We start from the raw sequence: 8,169 nt of genomic DNA, 5'->3' as shown, positions 1-8,169 counted from the left end.
AGAAGATGGAATTGCAGATCAGTTCACTGTACGCTTTTCATGTACAGGAGAAGAATTATAACATTTTAGTTAGAAAAATTCTTCAAAAGAGAATGAGTAAGTAAAAGATAATGCTTTGGTTTTGGTTTATTCACTGATTTGGTGCTTACTTCTGGTAGAGTCAGAGGTACGTTTTCTTATACAGAATGATGGGTGCCTGGAATGTATTGCCAGGGATGGTAATGGAGGTTGATACAATAGGGACATTTAATAGACTCTGAGATAGGAAAGAACTAGATTGTAAGTAAAACATGGAAATCTGCAGACACCGTGGTTGAAGTAAAAACACAAAGATGGAAAACTCAGCAGGTCAAACAATGCTCTTTATAACTGGCGATCTATCCCATAGGAAGAAGATGGTTCTTTTCAGTCAGTTTGTGGGGTTTGTGGGGTCCACAGAAAAGGAACAGCGTGTGCACGAATGGATTTAGGTGAGTAGGGGGTTGCACAGGTCCAGACCCATCTTCTCGACAGCCCCTCCCAGATCCAAGATGGCTGGGGGAAATTATGTTGCAGTGAATTGCACTGAATTGCTTCATTGCACGTTTGCTAGATGGCCATTGACCATTGACCCTACAAGAGTGTTCGTCCACCCTTTAATAGGTCTTGTTTTTCATCCTGCAGGGTGTCTAGCCACCCTCTGCACCAGGAAAATCTGGTGGGAGAACTGGTTTAGTCATCGACCACCCAACCATGCGACAGGTAGTACTGGTACCAGTATCACTCTGACGAGTGCAAAGGCAAAATACTTAACCAAGGTTTCGGACTTGAGCCCTTCATCAAAGGAGAGAAAAATGTCGATAGGCATCCGAACAAAATAGTCAGGGGAGGGGTGGTCACAAGACAGGATGTGGCAGGTAGAGAAGGGAGGGCGGGGACAGCAGAGACCAAGGGGAGGATTATGGGGAAGATTTATTTAGGTTGGTACAACATCGTGGGCTGAAGACCCTGCACTGTGCTGCAATGTTCTCTGTGCTGTGAGTTGTTGCAAGACTACAATAGCATGGACGCCCTCTCTCATCTTTTCAAGCAGCTGTGTGTGAATCCGAGCAGGGAGTATGAATGGGTTCCATCTCAGCTGAGGCCAGTGAGATATCGGTGCTTGGTAGTATTTAGCAGGGGCTCCTTTGACCACCCCACTGACTGAAACACGTCCTTCATCCCACTGTGTCCATACAGACCATCAACCAGCCATTTAAATTAGCCCTATCTATTTTAATCCACACATTCTCATCATCTCCCCTTTCTTTCTTCATATTTCAATTTATTGCAGTTAATTGATGTTCCTATCACTGAACTAATTAATAAATGATTGACAGAAAACAGCCACCAAGTGATCAAGAGAAAAGAAACAGTAAATTTTAATTCCTCACTTTTTTTTGCTACATCACTTTGTAGAGGAACTGGTAGAATGCTCCTTCCATAAAATTCTGTCCTGTCAGTGTTGATGAGCCAACAGCCAAGAGCAGCTTAATCTAAAATAGATTAATTTTGAGTATCTTATTGGAACTGAGGTTCAATGTTAATGATCCCAAAAGAAGTTAGGAAATGCATAAAAGCTTTGTCTGTTAGTCTATACTCCTCCCCCTGTCTTGTTTTTAAATTCAGGCACCTGTCTGCTTTGTGCTCACACCTTGATCTCAGGACTGAAATGTCGGTTATATACAGTATCTTTATTTCCAGTGAATGTTGGGAGACCAGGTGAGTTCCTCCAGCGACTCTGTGATTTTACTAAAAGTTTCAACCAGTGAGCCATCATTGTTTTGGAATCCCAGTGGCAGCCGAGTTGTGTGTAGTGACTTGAACAAACATAATCAGCTCTCGGGAGGCAGCAAGCAGAGATGAGTTGATTAGTTTTTTTTCTCTTTCTGCCCCCCCCCCCCCCCCCTCCTGTGATGTTGCTTTCTCTCCCAGAATGATATACCATCTGCCAATCCCACAAAATAGACTCCAAACAGTGGCAGGTAACTTTGAATGAGGACAGCTTGATTACTGTGGGAATTGAAATCCTTCAAGGAGTTTGGAGAGTTCACTCACTGAGCATAACATTGCTGTCTCTTTAATCAATCCGAATTCCAAAGTATTTTCTAACATCTGTGACCACATCAAGGAACAATGTAGACTCTCAATCAACCCACAAGACCTCAGGAACTTCAGCACATGCAGACTTTTTAACATCATATATGAAACAGCAAAAAGTCAGACTCGAGTTTTATGGTGTCTTTTATGACTTCAAAATATCTCTTAAGTACTTTACAGCCTTTTGAACTGAGGCCACTGTTGAAATATAGAGAAGCGGGCATTCAACCTACTACAGCATTAAACAAACAGGCAGCCTGTAACAGTTGAGTGTCTAAACTTGATGTATCATCAGACAGAATTCTTCCACTCTTCCAAAGAATTGTGCAATGTAACGTTTTGCATCTGCTTCAGTTTAGTTTCTCCACTCAATACCCAATGGCAGGGTCGGTCTAGATAAAGGTCAAGTGGTCCCTAGATATGAGGTAATGCAATAATGTCTGAGGTCGGGTGGTCCCTAGATGTGAGGTAATGCAATAATGTCTGAGGTCGGGTGGTCCCTAGATATGAGGTAATGCAATAATGTCTGAGGTCGGGTGGTCCCTAGATATGAGGTAATGCAATAATGTCTGAGGTCGGGTGGTCCCTAGATGTGAGGTAATGCAATAATGTCTGAGGTCGGGTGGTCCCTAGATGTGAGGTAATGCAATAATGTCTGAGGTCGGGTGGTCCCTAGATGTGAGGTAATGCAATAATGTCTGAGGTCGGGTGGTCCCTAGATGTGAGGTAATGCAATAATGTCTGAGGTCGGGTGGTCCCTAGATGTGAGGTAATGCAATAATGTCTGAGGTTGGGTGGTCCCTAGATGTGAGGTAATGCAATAATGTCTGAGGTTGGGTGGTCCCTAGATGTGAGGTAATGCAATAATGTCTGAGGTCGGGTGGTCCCTAGATGTGAGGTAATGCAATAATGTCTGAGGTCGGGTGGTCCCTAGATATGAGGTAATGCAATAATGTCTGAGGTCGGGTGGTCCCTAGATATGAGGTAATGCAATAATGTCTGAGGTCGGGTGGTCCCTAGATATGAGGTAATGCAATAATGTCTGAGGTCGGGTGGTCCCTAGATATGAGGTAATGCAATAATGTCTGAGGTCGGGTGGTCCCTAGATATGAGGTAATGCAATAATGTCTGAGGTCGGGTGGTCCCTAGATATGAGGTAATGCAATAATGTCTGAGGTCGGGTGGTCCCTAGATATGAGGTAATGCAATAATGTCTGAGGTCGGGTGGTCCCTAGATATGAGGTAATGCAATAATGTCTGAGGTCGGGTGGTCCCTAGATATGAGGTAATGCAATAATGTCTGAGGTCGGGTGGTCCCTAGATATGAGGTAATGCAATAATGTCTGAGGTCGGGTGGTCCCTAGATATGAGGTAATGCAATAATGTCTGAGGTCGGGTGGTCCCTAGATATGAGGTAATGCAATAATGTCTGAGGTCGGGTGGTGAAGTCATGTACTCGCACAATATTTGCAAAGAATGGAGACAGGAATGTGAATTTCCAAATCATGGAATGCTGCGGACCAAGTGTTTATACATGGGGTTAATATCATGCATATTTGATGCTCAGAATGGACATGGTGGGCTGAAGGGTCTGACTTCAGAATCTCTCAAATGTGCTCCTCAGAGAGTTCATTAAGCACTTCTTCAACAATATCTAATATCCATGCATCTGTTCCTGATGGTTCACTGGTCTGAAACCCCACCCCCCCCCCCCACCCTGTAGAAAGTAAAGTAAGCCATTTTCCGAAAGGTCCATCACCATACCCTCTCCAGACAAACTCAAGACCAGCAAATGAAGGCTGGTACTTGGCGCAAACACCAGCAACTGTCGTCTCTGGACAGAGAAAGTGACTCAGATCTCACCGTCTGGGAATAGTTCCTGCCATCACCTGGTTAAAATCTACTGCATGGACGCATTTAGTTAATCTTACAGCTCAGCAATGCACATGGTGCACTCTCAGTCTTGGCCATGCTCTCCACCACAGCTCAATGAGAGCTTCTCTATTCCTTTTCCAAATTTAGCAAACAATAGAGAATGGAGAATTGAGTCCACTACCATGTGATTGAGGTACTGTTCACATTATAAACTGTGTCTGAACTCAGATTAAATTACAACCTTGGATTTAATCCATGCCACTTTTTTTAAAACATGCTTATAACCAGCACAGCTTTGTTCCCATTCTTTATTTAGACATTTTGAGCAGCTTCATTCTATCTATGCATGATAACATTTGGTAAACATTTTTAACATCTTGTGTCATTGACAGTGGTGAGTTTCATGCTCTGTGGTTTAACAGGGCTGAAGAACATAAGTATATCTTTCTGAAGTAATACAACTTGATGCCTTTTCATTAAACTTTTCTGCTTTTGGGCAGTATTTTAAAAGAGTGACTGGTGGTAGTTCTGTCGATTTTATGTGATGTGTAACCACAACTAAAGAGGCCGTTCGAGGAATACATTTCCTTTTTTGTATGCTCCAATTAGTTGAAATTTATTGAGACCACACTTTGTGTTCAGTTCTGGTCACCTCATTATAGGCAGGAAGTGAAGAGGGTGCAGAGGAGATTTACCAGGATTAGAAAATATGTCCTATGAGGCAAGGTTAGCAGAGTCAAAACTTTTCTCTTTGGAGTGAAGAAGAATGAGAGGTGTCTACCTGAGGATATCTGCACAAGGAAAATTTAGGGGAGATATCGGGGTAACAGAGAGTTGCGGGGGCTTGGAATGCCTTGTCAGGAGTGGTGCTGCCGGTGAACCATTTGGGGCATTTAAGAAACTCTTAGATATGTACATGGATGAAAGAAAAAGAGGGTTACGGGGCAGGGTGGCCCAGTAAAAAATTGAGGGCTGAAGGGCCTTTACTGTGCTATTGTGTTATTGCTCTATGTTATTCATGCTTTACCCTGTGAACTATTGTTAACTAGTCAAGCCATTCTTTTCCATTCCAACTTGCAGGTGGTGAGTAGTATTCTCAAACTACTGGGGTTATTCTGGTACAGGAGCTCCCAGAGTTGCTGGAGAGGGAGCCCACGTGGTTTGCAAATAGAATTGAACAATGTCAAATCTCAAAAGTCCTGCCTCATGGTGGAAGGGTGATCACTGATGAACCAGCTGAAGATAACTGACCCTGGGGAAATCAAGCTGTGTTTTCCTGGGAATGAGATGATCAAACTTCAACGATTATGACCATCATTCTTTGTGCAAGGTACGACTGCAATCATTGGAACTTTTTTCTCATTGAAGCTCATTGACTTTGCTGTCACTAGAGCTCCTTGTTGCCAAATGCTGCCTTGATATCAAGGGCATCTCTTTTCTGGAACTCCACTCTTTGGCTCAGGTTTGGACTATGAAAACAATAGGATGTTCATGAAACCCAAAGTGGGCAGTGGTGAGTGGCTTATTGGTGAGGGTAGGTGCTACTTGACAGCACTAACAACCATCCCATCCATCATTTTTCAGATGATTGACAGCAGGATGGTTGAGTGGTATTTAGCTGTATTAGATTTTTCCCGTTGTTTTATGGAGACAGTTTGTCAGATGGATGTCAGTTCTCAAACAGTTTAGTTAGAGACATAACTAGTTCTTTTGTACAGGCCTACAGTGCTGCAGACCTGTCCCATGGTATAGAGAAGCAGCAAAACATCCTTCGCTATATACAGGATAGAATTTGTGAGGTGTGGAAATCACGTTGAGTTGTTCCATCCTTCTCCAAGTTTGGATAATGATTGAGAGTGAGAATGAGGACTTGGAAGCAGCAGTAAAGATAGGCAACACACCATGAACAACTTTTTAATGGAAACCCTGGTAAACTTTCAGTATTAAAGACAAGAAAAATATTTTTGACTTTTCTTTCATCTTCTCAGGGTCATAGCTTGATGCCATTGGGGTTCACAAGCCTACTGGTACCTGAACCAAAGTGACTACTTATCTCTTCTGACCTCTGACTATTTATTAATTATAAGAGACACTAATCTGCACATGTTGATCATCATGTACAAAAAAAAGCTACACAAGTGAATATTGCAAGGTGCAGATTCTAAGATGTAGAACTACTTGTGGAGAGTCACTCTAAAGTTTCAAGGAGCCACCTCAAAGGTTTTAAGGAGGTCCACCTGGAGGGGATACCAGGTATAGGAACCGGGATGCAAGGAGGTGCCAAGGTGCAGAAGGGTTCCTGACCATGTTAGAGGTTTGGATCTGGAGTTCGGGCCACCAATGGTTTGGACTGGACTCTGGGGAAGCTGCAGAAGTGCTGGAGGCGAATCTACAGACACTCGGTGACTCTGGTGGCACTCACTTTTGCTTCTCTTTCTCTGGCTGTAAGTCAGATGCTAAGAGGCACTTAGGCAATTTCTGCCGGTGGCGAATCTGTCTGCCTTGCAATGAGCTAAAAGAAATTTCATGCAATATGTTTTATTACTATAATAATAAATTGAACCTTGAATCCTTTCGGAACCTCCCACAACTGCACATTAAGAGAAAGGGAAAATCAAAACTCTCAGACTTATTGCTTATGGAATGTATGTGGAGGAAACTACATTGTGAGAAAATGGAACAATTGATCGTATATTATGACCTGATTGAAAATTAGCAATTTCTTTTTGAAAATTTTATTTAATACTCATAATAAATCATACAATAAAAATACAAACAAATGCATAACATTTAAACCCTTTACAACCCCTCACCCCCCTACCCTAACCCACCCTATCCTCCCAACCCTCTTCTAACTAGCCCAAAGAAAGCTAAAGGAGGAGATCAATTAACAGAACACCCAGCAGTTATTTACCATAGTTTGGGGGACCACCGCCAATACGTGGGGAAAAAAAAACTAAAAATCGATCTGCATATATTCTATATCCGGGCTCCAGGTTTTAATAAAAAAAGAATAATTATTACATAAATTCTAAGTTATCTTTTCCAATGGAATACAAGATCTCATCTCCAAATGCCACCATTGAATACTTTAATTAGTCTCATTTTTCCAAGTAATTGCCAAACATTTCCTAGCCACAGCTAAAGTCAATCTCAAAAAGGAAATTTGAAATTTATTCAACTTTAACTCCAAACTCAATTTTTTAGTATAGCCCAATAAAAAGACAAAAGGATCAAGTGAAATTTTGCATTTGAACATAGCTTCTAAAAGTTCATTAATTCTGTACCAAAAAGGTCTCACCATCTCGCATAAACCAAGTAGAATATAAAGAAGAACCAACTTACTTATTTCATTGAAATTTCCTTAATTATAACTGATGAAGAAAATTATAATGAACCAATCCATACCTTACATTTACAATTTTAGACATACTATCCTCATATAAATCTTGAGAAATAGAGATAGACAAATTTTTTCCCATTTTAATTTAGATTTATAAATATCCGGCTTGAACATTTTATTCAGCAATAAAGCATACATCTCGGATATAAATCCTTTTTTACCACCGTCAGTTAGTTAAAATTTCAAATTTAGACCGCCTGGGTAGCCGTACTCTACGCCCAAAATTATCCAACAATAATGCTTTAACTTGATAATAAGAAAAAAAGAGTATATGAAGATATTTCATATTTCTCTTTCCTTTTTTGAAACAAAATAATATATCCTACTTCATAACAATCTTCTACCAATTTAATTCCTTTCTGTTCCCACAACTTCAAAAATTGATTACTAAATGTAAAAGGAAAAAAGCTTATTTTGAAACACAGGAGTTTTAGCCGAAATTTTACCTTGAGTACCTATAATTTCATTCTTCCTAGTCCATAGTTCCATTAAATGTTTCAACACAAGCAAATTATAATCATGTAATAACTGAAAATTCCATCTATAAATAAACTGATCCATCCTCTTCTCACCAATCTGAGATAATTCAATATTAGCCCATAACAAAGGTTTATCCACTTCAAACTTCCTGTTAATAAATTTCAACTAATTTTCATAATAATTGAGAAAATTAGGAAGATACAACCCTTCTAATGCATACTTCCAAGTTAATTTCTTCAATGACACCCTTGCCACAAAAACTTTCTCACCAAAGCATTCTAATCTTTGAAAAA

The sequence above is a fragment of the Narcine bancroftii genome, chromosome 12 (assembly GCF_036971445.1).
Source record: "Narcine bancroftii isolate sNarBan1 chromosome 12, sNarBan1.hap1, whole genome shotgun sequence".
Lineage (NCBI taxonomy): Eukaryota > Metazoa > Chordata > Chondrichthyes > Torpediniformes > Narcinidae > Narcine > Narcine bancroftii.
The sequence above is the reverse complement of the archived record's forward strand: the minus strand, read 5'-3'. Positions refer to the sequence as shown.